Here is a 14,273-nt window from a genome sequence, read left to right on the forward strand (position 1 = left end):
CTACCCTCATACCTTAGTGAAATCCATAACGCACAAAAAGCAGAACAACAGGTGTACCTTCTTCTTTACCTGCTCTTGACCGGCCTCCTAAAGATACAATAAGTGTTGCACGATTTCATGTTTAGGAAAAGTCTCACTGAATGTAGGCAAATCCAGAAACTTAAAAACGTCATTTTTTGTGCCCAGAACTGTTGGACACTTTTTATCCAATGGTAAAAACAGCACTTCAGCTTTCAAAAAGACTGAAATATATAAAATTACTTGTAATTGTGGCGAAGTCTATATAGATCAGTCTTAGGGAGCAATACGCAGCTGCTTGAAGGAACACCACAGTGGTTGGAAATTTAAAACAGAAGACTCTACTTTTGCAGACCACCTGCCTAGAGAAGGTCATAGTTACAAAGTACACAAAAAGGACTCCGTCGTCAGGCCACGAGTGGCCTACCGGGAGCATCCGACCGCCGTGTCATCCTCAGTGGAGGATGCATATAGGAGGGGCGTGGGGTCAGCACACCGCTCTCCCGGTCGTTATGTTGGTATTCTTGACCGAAGCCGCTATTATTCGGTCTAGTAGCTCCTCAATTGGCATCACGAGTCTGAGTGCACCCCGAAAAATGGCAACAGCGCATGGCGGCCTGGATGGTCACCCATCTAAGTGCCGACCACGCCCGACAGCGCTTAACTTCGAGTTACAAAGTTCAACGTGAAATATTACATCAAATCCATAAAGAAAGGAAGATGAACTGTCTTGAAATCGTGGAAATTAATTAACATATGTCCAGTTTCCCAAGCTGGGTACTGAATAACCAAGACGTATTTCCCTTACTCACCACTTCTAACTACAGATACTACTCACAATCACGTCGAGGCCATGTTGTAAGTTACTCCTCATACTCACACGCTCCTTTCTCCTTTATTTACGCCGGCCGGTGTGGCCGAGCGGTTCTAGGCGCGTCAGTCTGGAACCGCGCGACCGCTACGGTCGCAGGTTCGAATCCTGCCTCGGGCATGGACGTGTGTGATGTCCTTAGGTTAGTTATGTTTAAGTAGTTCTAAGTTCTAGGGGACAGATGACCTCAGATGTAAGTCCCACAGTGCTCAGAGCCATTTGAACCATCCTTTATTTACCTGCTTAATCTCACTCACATATATTTTCTGTTTGTTATTTAGGCCTAATAAGGACAAAATTATTTTGTTCAGTCATATCCTCCGAACATGTTACCGAAGTTCATTGTTCAATTTATTTTCGTCTACAAACAATTGTTATAATTTGTTTGTAGTTCAGTAGTTAATGTGTCTCATATTTTATCTTAGTTAAATAATCTTACATCCCCTTTACACTGAAGTAATTACTCTTGTTTCATCCGTAAATCTAACATTTACTCTTTTCATCTCTGGAAATGGAGATACTCTTTAGATGCAGTAGTTCAAAATCTTTGATGCTAAAAATTTCACTGAACCACATATTTATCTTTGACCCTGATGATGGTATAACAGCCAAAACCGGTTTTTGAAAGAAATAATAAATGTTGTAGAGTATTACGCCAAAGCTGTATATTCATTTATAAGCACAGTCACATATCTGGATATTTTCTTACCACGAATAGATATTAAATATCAGTCTATTTCACCAAAGCGAGATGTGCAAATGTCTAAATTTAAAATAACGTAACGAGAAGTTCTGTGCTGACTGGGAATCAAACCCTGCATATATTATCGTTGTTGCCTACACATGAAGAGACGTTAACTCTCGAATTCTTTTTCACCAGCTACTAGGAGTGGCATGTTTGAACGTGAAATGGTGGAAAATTCTGTGTCTAACTGGTAATGGAAATCGGTACCGATCGATATCGTCGACAACGCATGGAGAGACATTAAACCTGCAATTTGGTGTTCATATGCAACAACCTGAAATGATGTAATGAACATTTTTATAGCGGACCAAGATTCGGACGCCTTCCGTGGACACCTCGAGGAGTGTGGACTGCCGAGCGGAGTGACCGCGTGGTTTGAGGCGCCATGTAACGGATTGCGCCCCTCTCTCCTCTCCCCCCTCCCCTCCCACGAGGTTCGAGTCCTCCCTCTGGCATGGGCGCGTGTTTTGTTCTTAGCATATGTGTTTAAGCAGTGTGTAAGTCTAGGGACCGATGACCGATGACCTCAGCAGTTTGGTCGCTTAGGAATTCACACACATTTTCTTTTACTTTGGACTGCTGAGAAAACAATGAAATGATAGACCTACATCATCCCCTAGGAGTCAAATCCGGCAAAATGAGAGAACTGCATTTTAATCCCAGTCCAGCACAAATATTTTCAACAACCGAAGTATATGTATAATAAGAAATAAATGGCCTGTGACCTTACATCACGATTGGCTCATTCATAAAAAGAATCTTCTGTTGTAAGAATGGCCGGCTGAAGTGGCCGAGCGATTCTAGGCGCTACAGTGTGGAACCGCGCGACCACTACGGTCGCAGTTTCGAATCCTGCCTCGGTCATGGATGTGTGTGGTGTCCTTAGGTTAGTTAGGTTTAAGTAGTTCAAAGTTCTAGGGGACTGATGACCTTAGAAGTTAAGTCCCATAGCGCTCAGAGCCATTTGAACCATTTTGTTGTAAGAATGCTTGCTGCTGACAGAGTTTCAATTTGCCGTGACGCCCACCTCTACAATGGCAAAACCTACACTGGCTATTCTCCAATGGGTATAGATAGGCATCACCTTTAATGTATATTTGGAACCACGTTGCAGCCCTACGCTGTTCTACTGGCGGTACCAGAGGTGCACGTTTAAAATTATTACCCGATGTCTGAACCGAACCCAGAATTTAAGTTTACAATTATTGGAGCAGACTATCTTTTTATACCGAGACCAAAAGCAGTGAGCTACAGACAGCACCGGTTCATGATTTAGTCGTAGCGAACTATGATCTTCACTGGATGAGAATGCAGGTTTCCTGTAGGTCATTAAAGCCTGTTCAAAACATTCATTTGCTTGTTAGTGTGCATCCATATTTATTAGTTCCCTTGGCTACTCATTGTGTGCATTGGACCTGATTTTGTAACAACTGAAGTGAAATCATACGTCGGCCAGCTGCACGAACTGCCAACGCGACTGGATGCGGAAATTTTTGTAGAAAGTGTTGCTTTCCTCTTGAGCTTCTGTGATGTTGTACTTAATTATGGCAGAGGTCTGCAAATTGGACGTTTTGCTCGCTCACATTCTGCGATGGGGCATAACTTGCCCGAGCACGAATGCTTGAAGCGGGTAGGCTGTGATCAAACGAGGCGCCATGTGAAGGGCAGAGGCCGCCCGGTCTGGCGCGCTCGTCGTGCTTCTGCCGTGACATTTACAGGAGTAGCTCTTTGTGTCTGCAGGCTCGTATCGCTTCTGACATACACTTTTGACATACTCCCACCTGCTGATGGAACTACAGTCAGATCAATTTACGCTGAAGAGCCAAAGAAAATGGTACACATGCCTAGTATCGTGTGGGACCGATGGCTTTTGTAGTCTGGTCCCTTCAACCCCCACAAACCAACCAACCAACCTAATATCGTGTAGGGCATCTGCGAGCACGCAGAAGTGCCGCAACACGACGTGACAGTGACTCAACTAATGTCTGAAGTACTGCTGGCGGGAAATGACACCATGAATTCTGCAGCGCTTTCCATAAATTCGTAAGAGTACGAAGAGGTGTAGATCTCTTCTGAACAGCACGTTGCAAGGTAAAACATCAAATCTTTGACATCGCTGCGATAGGGAAATGATCATGCAAGAACGGGACCAACGACGAGTGAAGAGAACCGTTGAGCGTGACACAAATGAACCCTTCTGCACATTGCTGCAGATTTCAATGCTGGGCCATCAACAAGTGTCAGCGTGCGAAACATTCAACGAAACATCTTCGATATGGGCTTTCGGAGCCGAACGCACACTAGTCTGCTGCACGACACAAAGTTTACGCCTCGCCTGAGACTGTCAACACCGACATTGTACTGCTGATTACTCTAAACAAGTCGCCTGGTCGAACGAGTCTCATTTCAAATGGTATCGAGCGGTTGGACGTGTACGGGTATGGAGACACCATCTTGTATCCATTGGCCCTGCATGTCAGCAGGGGCCGGTTCAAGCTGGTGGAGGCTCTGTAATGGTCTGAGGCATGTGCAGATGGAGTGTTATGGGACCTTTGATACGTCTAGATACGACTCTTGACAGGTGACACGTACGTAAGCATCCTGTCTGACCATCTGCATCCATTTGTGTCCATTGTGCATTCCGACGGACTTGGGCAATTCCAGAAGGACAGTGCTCCACCCCACACGTCCAGAATTGCTACAGAGTGGCTGCAGGAGCACTCGTATGAGTTTAAACACTTCCACTGGCCACCAAACGCCCCAGACATGAACGTTACTGAGTGTATCTGGGATGCCTTGCAACGTGCTGTTCAGGAGAGATCTCCACCCCTTCGTACTCTTACGGATTTATGGACAGTCATGCAGGATTCATGGTGTCAGTTCCCTCCAGCACTACTTCAGATATTATTCGAATCCAAGCCACGTCGTGTTGCGGCACTTCTGCGTGTTCGCAGGTGCCCTACACGATATGAGGCAAATGTACCAGTTTCTTTGGCTCTTCAGTGTATTTTACGGTAGATACAGTTTCCAGCATTTTCTCAGCGGTAGAGTAGTTGTACAGTAGAAGATTTTTTTCCTTGTGTATGCGCAATATGTTAGAGTTACTTATGTTCAGGGTCAACTGCCAGAGGCTGCATCATCCATCAATCCTCTGAAGGTCGTTCTGCAAATTGATACTCTCTTCTGGCACTGCTACTTCCTTGTAGACAACCGCATCATCTGCCAACAGTCTCGAAGAGCTTGTGACACTTTCTGCTACATCATTTATACACGTTGTAAACAGTAACGGACCCATCACACTTCCCTGGGGTACTCAGGAAATTACCTCTACAACTGTCGATTTTGTTCCGTTAAGAGTGACGTGTTTAGTTCTATCTGCTAAGAAGTTACTAATGTGGTCCGATATTCCGTAAGCTCGTATTTTTTCACTAAACGACAGTGGGAACGATAGTAAATGCCTTCCCGAAGTTGAGAAACACGGCATAAACTTGAGCGCCGTTGTCTGCAGCGCTATGGATCTCTTAGAGGAACAGAGCGAGCTGCGTTTTGCAAGATCTCTGTTTGCGGAAACATGTAGATCTTTATACAGGAGATTTTCGTTCTTCCAAAACCGTCATATTTCTTGAGCATAAAACATCGCCGGCCAGTGTGGCCGAGCGGTTCAAGGCGCTTCAGTCTGGAACATGTACAATAATTCGACAAGAAATTGGTGTCAAAGATATAGGCCTGTAATTATATGCATCTGTTCTACGACCCTTTTGGGAAACGAGAACGAACTGAGCTTTCTTCCAGTCGCTAGTTACCTTTCGTTGCTCCAGCCATCTAGGATAAACTGCTACTGGAAGGGGAGCAAGTTCTTTCGCAAAATCTGTATAGAATCTTATAGGTATGTTAACTGGTCCTGATGCCTTGTTGCTTTTATATTCCGCGATGTTTATCTCAGTATCTGCCATTTCGACGTTCGTGTGATGATTGAAAGCAGGGAGTATGTTATGATCTTCCATGGTGAAACAGTTTCGACCTTCTCTCTGTTATCTTCCGTTTCATGTTAGCATAGTAACTGACCGAAGGAATGGAGAATTTCGAACCGCTTACCCTTTAAGGTTAAGACCATAACCTTTTAAGGTTTTTACTCAGATCGGCTGACAAAATACTACTTTCAAAGTCATTGAACGCTTCGCTCATTGCTCTGTTTACGCTTCTTTTCTCTTCGTTCGGCTTTTGTTTGTCAGCTAAGTTTTGACTTTCTTTGAACCTGTGATGATGTTATCTTTGTTTGCATACCAGTTTGCTGATACACACACACACACGCGCGCGCGCGCGCGCACACACACACACACGCATATATATATATACAGGGTGAGTCACCTAACGTTACCGCTGGATATATTTCGTAAACCACGTCAAATACTGACGAACCGATTCCACAGACCGAACGTGAGGAGAGGGGCTAGTGTAATTGTTTAATACAAACCATACAAAAATGCACGGAAGTATGTTGTTTAACACAAACCTACGTTTTTTTTAAATGGAACCACGTTAGTTTTGTTAGCACATCTGAACATATAAACAAATACGTAATCAGTGCCGTTTGTTGCATTGTAAAATGTTAATTACATCCGGAGATATTGTAACCTAAAGTTGACGCTTGAAACCTCCGACGTTCAGTTGCGTGTTGTAACAAACACGGGCCACGGTCGGCGAGCAGCATCTGCAGGGACATGTTTACGATGACGACCGTGCTTACGAGTGTGGCTGTGGTGCACTGTTGTGGTTTGGTCTAGCTGTCGCAGTGTCCGCATGTAGCGCTTGCTGCTATTGTTATTCTGCATTCGTCTCCGCAAGCAGATTAACTGTAGTACACCGTGTTACCAGACGTCTGTAATAGTGTAGTGTTGTAGGAACTGTGACCATGGTGTATTCGAACTCTGAAAAGGCGAAGATGATACTCATCTATGGCGAGTGTCGACGAAATGCAGCTGAAGCCTGCAGGGTGTATGCAGAACGGTACCCGGACAGAGAGCATCCAACGTGCCGCACATTGCAAAACATCTACCGCCAACTGTATGCAACAGGTATGGTCGTAGCACGCAAACGGGTCCGTAACAGGCCCGTCACAGGAGAAGCGGGTGCAGTTGGTGTGTTAGCTGCTGTTGCCATGAACCCACACATGAGGACACGGGACATTGCGAAAGCCGGTGGACTGAGTCAAAGTAATGTCATGCGCATACTGCATCGTCACCGCTTTCACCCGTTTCATGTGTCGCTACATCAGCAATTACATGGTGATGACTTTAATCATCGAGTGCAATTCTGTCAATCCGCATTAACAGAGAATGCGTTACAGTTCTACCTGTTTACCGATGATGCGGGTTTCACAAACCACGGGGCAGTGAATCTACGGAACATACATTACTGATCCGTGGACAATTCTCGCTGGCTCAGACAGGTAGAGCGACAGCGACCGTGGACTGTAAATGTATGGTGCGGGATCATTGGCGACCACCTCATTGGTCCTCACTTCATTGCAGGGGCCCAAACAGCTGCAACATACATCGCGTTTCTACAGAATGATGTGCCAACGTTGCTCGAAAATGTCCCACTGGAAACGCATCGACGTATGTGGTATCAGCATGATGGTACACCTGCACATTCCGCAATTAACACTAGGCTGACCCTTGACAGAATGTTCTACGGGCGTTTCATAGGACGTGGAGGACGCATAAATTGGCCAGCCCGTTCTCCTGATCTTACACCTCTGGACTTCTTTCTGTGGGGTACGTTAAAGGAGAATGTGTACCGTGATGTGCCTACAACCCCAGAGGATATGAAACAACGTATTGTGGCAGCCTGCGGCGACATTACACCAGATGTACTGCGGCGTGTACGACATTCATTCATTACGCCAGAGATTGTAATTGTGTGCAGCAAATGATGGCCACCACAATGAACATCTGTTGGCCTGACGTGTCGGGACACACTCTATTCCACTCCGTAATTGAAAACGGAAACCACGTGTGTAGCCGGCCGCGGTGGCCGTGCGGTTCTGGCGCTGCAGTCCGGAACCGCGGGACTGCTACGGTCGCAGGTTCGATACCTGCCTCGGGCATGGGTGTGTGTGTTGTCCTTAAGTTAGTTAGGTTTAAGTAGTTCTAAGTTCTAGGGGACTTATGACCTAAGATGTTGAGTCCCATAGTGCTCAGAGCCATTTAAACCATTTGAACCACGTGTGTACGTGTACCTCGCCCCTCATGGTAATGTACATGTGCGTCAGTGAAAAAGACCAATAAAAAGGTGTTAGCATGTGGACGTAATGTGCTGTTCCAGTCTCTTCTGTACCTAAGGTCCATCACCGTTCCCTTTGGATCCCTACGTAATTCGGTGCTCTCCGATACACACGATCGAACAGCGGAGGAGTGGTGCTCAAGCGTCAACTTTAGGTTACAATATCTCCGGATGTAATTAACATTTTACAATGCAACAAACGGCACTGATTACGTATTTGTTCATATGTTCAGATGTGCTAACAAAAATAACGGGGTTCCATTTAAAAAAAACGTAGGTTTGTGTTAAAAAACATACTTCCGTGCATTTTTTTATGGTTTGTATTAACCAATTACACTAGCCCCTCTCCTCACGTTCGGTCTGTGGAATCGATTCGTCAGTATTTGATGTGGTTTACGAAATATATCCAGCGGTAATGTTAGGTGACTCACCCTGTATATAACCAAACTGGGGAGAGAATTCAGAACCTGATCTGTGGGAATTCATTTTAGTATTCGTTACTGAGAACTATACGACAGCTTGAAACTTCCTGGCAGATTGAAACTGGGTGCCGGACCGAGACTCGAACTCGGGACCTTTGCCTTTCGCGGGCAAGCACTTGCCCGCGAAAGTCAAAGGAGTTTTAATTTTCCAGTAAGTTTCATACCAGCGCACACTCCGCTGCAGAGTGAAAATCTCATTCTGTATGCGACAGCTTGCTACACAGCTATGGGAGCAGAACTTGGCGGCTGGAGCCATGACAATCGACAGCAGCTTCTGGAGTGTGGACAAAACGGAGACTTGACGCCAGAATTAAGCTGTTGTAAAATATACGCGTGTGAAAGAGCAGTAAAATGATGTACTAAAGTGTTAACTAATATAACTGACTGAACATTTGAGGACAATTTCAACCTTACTGACAAAAGTAAATTTTACCCATAGTCTATTGTAATTACAGTTTACAAGCGAAAGACGCATAATTTAACGCCATTTTATTATGTTTCTGTATATTTCATCACTTATGTATATTTATTTGACAGTTAATTAACATATCATTTGCTTCTTTAATTTTCTTAGTGCTTATTAAGCCTTTATATTTATAATTTTAATTTCATGTCCTATCAAATGAGCTCATGCTGCTTCATCACGACCACTAAGTAATTTACACCACTGATGTGACGCGAATGTAGAATACGTTTAGTTTCAAGCATGGCAAAATTGGTGCTTAGAAAGGTCCGTAAATGCCACATTAAATGGAGATATTGTAACATCACGCAAATGCTCGAGAAATCAGCCTCAGAGAAGTTTTAAAATATATCATGACAGTGGGGTCTGGCTGCAGGGAACTTCCGGATGCGCCATGGGCGTCGATAAAGAACTGCCCAGCACGGGACGATAGCAGGGTTTTCCACCATTAGTAGCGAGCAACCCACGCTGGGCTACATTGCTTGACTGGTACAATGGCGGCTTTTGCAACAATATGGAAGATAGCCATATTGAAATACCTCATAATTGTATAATAATTCAGTTTCACAATACGACAAATCCAAACATATCAGCATGCTTCCTGCACTAAGGCGCACTTATTAAGACTTTCATGTTATAAATATCATAAAAGCTGTAAAAGTTAGCTGAAGACGGATTACAAATATACTTACAATAGCCACTGCAAATTAATAACTGCTCAAATTTCTAAGTAGTTATTATAAACGAAGTATTGGATGATAGCTCAGAACTCTGGCAACCATCTCTGAAAGGCACACATTGAAACAAATGTTTTTAATTATTTTTTTATCTTTTTATAATGTAAATATGATGGGTCATAGTATCCTCCCGTATAAGTGCGGGCAGAGGGGGAAATTGTTGCGTCTCGGTTATGTCGACAAGGTACAGGAGGTCCAGTTGCCAGTATTTATCAGGTGGACGTCCAGGTCTGACGTTAAATGGTATGACAGGGAACTTGGTGCAATAGAGGGGAAGATACCAAGCATAGGCCAGTGTAAAAGGACGAACAAACTAAAGAAGCGGGCAACAGGAGGGGAGGCTGTTCATGTTAAGTTCTGTGCCTGGCTGGTGATGGGGCGCAGAGCCAGAGGTTCCGCCCTAAGAGAAAGACGTCTGTTCTACGTTAGGTCCGGATCACAAGAGAGCAAAGCAGCTATGTTCTGCCCTGCAGAACCCTCCAAAGTCCACACCCGTGACTTGCCTTCCCCACACGCTATTGTCTCAAACTGACCGCGTGAATTGGCTAGCAGTTTCAGCAGAGGGCTGAAGGCGTCTCTTGTCAGCAGGTTTAACCCGACAGAACTGCCTTGGCCCTCAAAGGCAGGTAACTTGTGTCACATAAGCACAGTAGAAACTGCTCTGAGAGAAAATTTGTAAAGATTTCACTGGGGCCTTTGAAATAAATTTTTAAATCCAATTCCCTGAAGGGGAAGGCGGGCAAAACGGGGAGGTGGGGTAAGACGGGGAAGGGCCTTAAGCTACAGTTAGAGTGCTGCCATCTGTGGATAGCTACGTCAACATCATCAATACACAGGTTCCAGTGTGTTGACATTGCTGAACCTTAGTTTCGCGGCGGTTTCTGTGAGCTTTGCAAGGTACGTACCATTTTTATACTGATTTGCAATGTTTTACAACTTTCGAGGTCCTAAAACACGTGTTTCGTGAACATTTGTCCAGACTGTATATATAGCACTGAATAGTACGTCTTATTAACAGTAAACTGCTGTGTCAGTAGTCAATGTTCACTAAATAGTGTTCATGTAGCCGTAAAATAACCTGACAACATGGTAGGGGGCAAGACGGGGTGGCGCAAGATGGGGAGCTTCCCCGTCTTGCCCCTACTGTTTGTCCAACCATTATGTTCTTATCGTCTGATGTGTTTACCTCGCTGCGTGTTTTGAACAAGAACATTATACGTTGAATACAATTGTAAATAGAATGGTTATTCCAACGTTTCCTAATTAATTACAAAGTATGCCTTAGGCTATATGGTGAATAAAAATACACAAAACGTGCAAAGTCAGTATTCTTGCTATGCTTTAACGACTGACTATTGGAAATATCGTATTTACTATATGATATAGATTACCAGGAATGATCTGACTCAATAGTACGATCCACGTGTTTTTTTCAGATGGTTCGCAAGTTTCGGCGACAAACGTCTAGGCAAGATTGGTCATTGGAGTCAATGGAAGGCGCTGTAAATGCTGTTATAGAAGGTCAAATGGGTTCTTTCAGGGCTGCTCCACAGTTCAACGTGCCACAGACAACGATTGAACGACGTGTGGCAAACAAACGTGCTAATCCTGGCTATACAGTTGTGAAAAGGTTAGGACCTATCACTAGTGTGTTTACCCCAGAACAAGAGGCAGAACTTAAAGACTACTTAACACAGATGGAAGGGCAGTATTTTGGCCTAACACTTAAAGAACTTCGTGAACTTGCTTTTCAGCTAGCTGAACGAAACAACATCAAACATCCATTTAATACTGCAGCCAAATCTGCTGTAAGAGATTGGTTAAATGGGTTTCTTGCACGAAATCCTACCTTAACAATACGAAAACCAGAGGCCACATCAATCGCACGAGCAATGGGGTTTAATCGAGTTGCTGTATAACGGTTTTTCGATTTGTTAGAAAGTCAATTAGACACATTCAAGTTTACGGGTGACAGAATTTTCAATTGCGATGAGACTGGTTTAACAGTCATTCCAAAAGGTCACACAAAGGTGGTGCTTTGAAAGGACGCAGACAGGTGGGAGCAGTTACTTCAGCAGAAAGAGGCCAGACTGTGACTGCATAAACCTGTGTTTCAGCGTCGGGGTGCTACGTATCACCTATGTTAATTTATCCTCGAAAACGAATGCAACAAGCGTTTGAGACTGGCCTGCCCCCTGGTGCCTGGGCAGAAGTGCAAGAAAGAACTATTTTTGACTTGGTTTAAGAAGTTTATTGCATTTACCGGAGCGTCAAAGGAAAGACCAATACTTCTCATATTGGACGGCCACAAAACGCACACCAAGAATTTAGAAGTGATGGATGTGGCCCGCGAAAATGGGGTTGTCTTGCTGTGTTTGCCACCACACTTCTCACACCGTCTTCAACCATTGGACGTGGCATTTATGAAACCTCTCAGTAAATTTTACGAAGATGAAGTAAGATCGTGGCTCCGCACCCATCCTGGAAAAGTTGTTACGCTGCATCAGATAGCAAGTTTATTCGGCAAAGCCTTCATTCATTCAGCTACAATGTCCACAGCAGTGAACGGGTTTCGGAAAACAGGCATTTGACCTGTAAACAGAAATGTGTTTCAAGAAAGTGATTACCTTCCCTGTTCAACTACAGACATTCATCAAGCTCACACATCTGAAGTTACAGAAACGGAAGACCAAATACCAGAGATGTTGTCAAGACGTATAACACCTGAACAATTAACAACTGACGATCAAGCATCTGTTTCGTCTAACTTCCAGATTACCAGCCCTGAAATGGTGTTAGCTATTTCAAAGGTGGATAAAAAAAACAAAAGGAAACCATCTGACAGGCGTGGAAAACCCGTTGTTTTAACAGAACCTCCTTATAGGAGTGAACTATCTGAAGAAATTAAAAGAAAAGGAGTCCCCAGACGTGCTGCATGTAAACGAAAACTCTTCTCAAAGCCGTTTAATAAACATGGGATACCACCAGAAGGACTTAATGACAACGAAAAAGTGACGAACGTTACTGACGTCTTAACCACCCAAAAAATGTGTGTGCAATATTATGAGACTTAACTGCTAAGGACAAACACACACACACCCACGCCCGAGGGAGGATTCGAACCTCCGCCAGGATCAGCCGCATAGTCCATGACTGCAGCGCCTTAGTCCGCTCGGCTAGTCCCGCGCGGCTCTTAACCACCCCTTCATGCTCAAGGGATAATAAACTGAGGTCGAATGACATCGAGGTTGAGAGTGAAGAATGTTTATACTGCTGTGACTTCTCTGAAGGATGCTGCATACGGTGTATTAGCTGCGGACGCTGGGCCCACGACACTTGTGCAGGGATAGAAAGTGAAGATGACGAGGCTGTCCACACTTGTGTACTATGTGAAAGTAAGAGGCCTAAATAAAACGTAATACCTGATTCTGCAATTCGCAGAACCATGTTTCGAAACCTTATAGTCACATGATTTCGTTATTCCAGTCCTTATTTAAGCTTTAGAGATGAATTCATGCACGTTTCCCATCTTACCCCGCATACGGGGCAAGACGGGGAATTGGTAGTTTATGTTTCAAATCGTGATATTTTTAACTAAATGTAACAAGTTTGCAGGTTTCTTTGCAAGCTATTGTAATTCAGTGGTTAAGTAAACAAATGATAATCAGACCTACTTGAATTTGTTTATTTTATCCCTTTTGTAAGGGTTTAAAGTTAGGTTCCCCATCTTGCCCCGCCTTCCCCTACATTCCTTCCCCCTACCAGAGGAGTTGAACTCACATTATTTACTATAGGGTGTCAGCCACTCCCTCGAAAGGCGTATTTCCCCAGTAGGGACCTTAAAAATTGTGGGAGGGGTCTGTTAAAAAATTTCACTTAGTGTAAGTGGGAGTGGACATAATGTAGTAGTTGAGTTCATCAAATTTCATGAAATAAGTAAAAATCAAAATATTAAATGTTCAAATTCTATGGAAGGATGTAATATTCTTAGTAAATTAGATAGCGAGACTAGTAAATAAATGGAGGAGGAGGAGGAGATTTAGTGTTTATCGTCTCCCGTCGACGACGAGGTCATTAGAGACGGAGCGCAAGCTCGGGTTAGGGAAGGATGGGGAAGGAAATTGTCCGTGCCCTTTCAAAGGATCCATCCCGGCATTTGCCTGAAGCGATTTAGGGAAATCACGGAAAACCTAAATCAGGATGACCGGAGACGGGATTGAACCGTCGTCCTCCCGAATGCGAGTCCAGTGTGCTAACCACTGCACCACCTCGCTCGGTAGGTTCAAATGGCTCTGAGCACTATGGGACTTAACTGCTGAGGTTATCAGTCCCCTAGAACTTAGAACTACTTAAACCTAACTAACCTAAGGACATCACACACATCCATGCCCGAGGCAGGAATCGAACCTGCGACCGTAGCGGTCGAGTGGTTCCAGACTGTAGCGCCTAGAACCGCTCGGCCATTCTGGCGCTCGGTAGGTAAATAAATGATAAGTGTACATGGTATAAATTTTGATGAATGAAAAAAGTTCGTTTAATAGTTCATGGTTTAAAGCGCTAAAAGTGTAGTAGACGAGTAGATACTGACCGAACTTAATCAATACTGATCTTTTAATGGTTTACAGGTGCCCCCTAGAAATATGTAGGTGTTTGCATTGTCTGGAAAATATTA

At 44.2% G+C, this 14,273-nt stretch overlaps 1 non-coding gene across 1 annotated transcript; it reads right to left on the bottom strand.

The window, feature by feature from the left end:
- Positions 1–13,802: 13,802 nt before the first annotated feature.
- Trnaa-cgc (transfer RNA alanine (anticodon CGC)) lies at positions 13,803–13,876 on the bottom strand. Its single transcript has one exon. It is a non-coding gene; the product is annotated as a tRNA-Ala (tRNA).
- Positions 13,877–14,273: the final 397 nt, after the last annotated feature.

The sequence above is a fragment of the Schistocerca nitens genome, chromosome 8 (genome assembly GCF_023898315.1).
Source record: "Schistocerca nitens isolate TAMUIC-IGC-003100 chromosome 8, iqSchNite1.1, whole genome shotgun sequence".
Lineage (NCBI taxonomy): Eukaryota > Metazoa > Arthropoda > Insecta > Orthoptera > Acrididae > Schistocerca > Schistocerca nitens.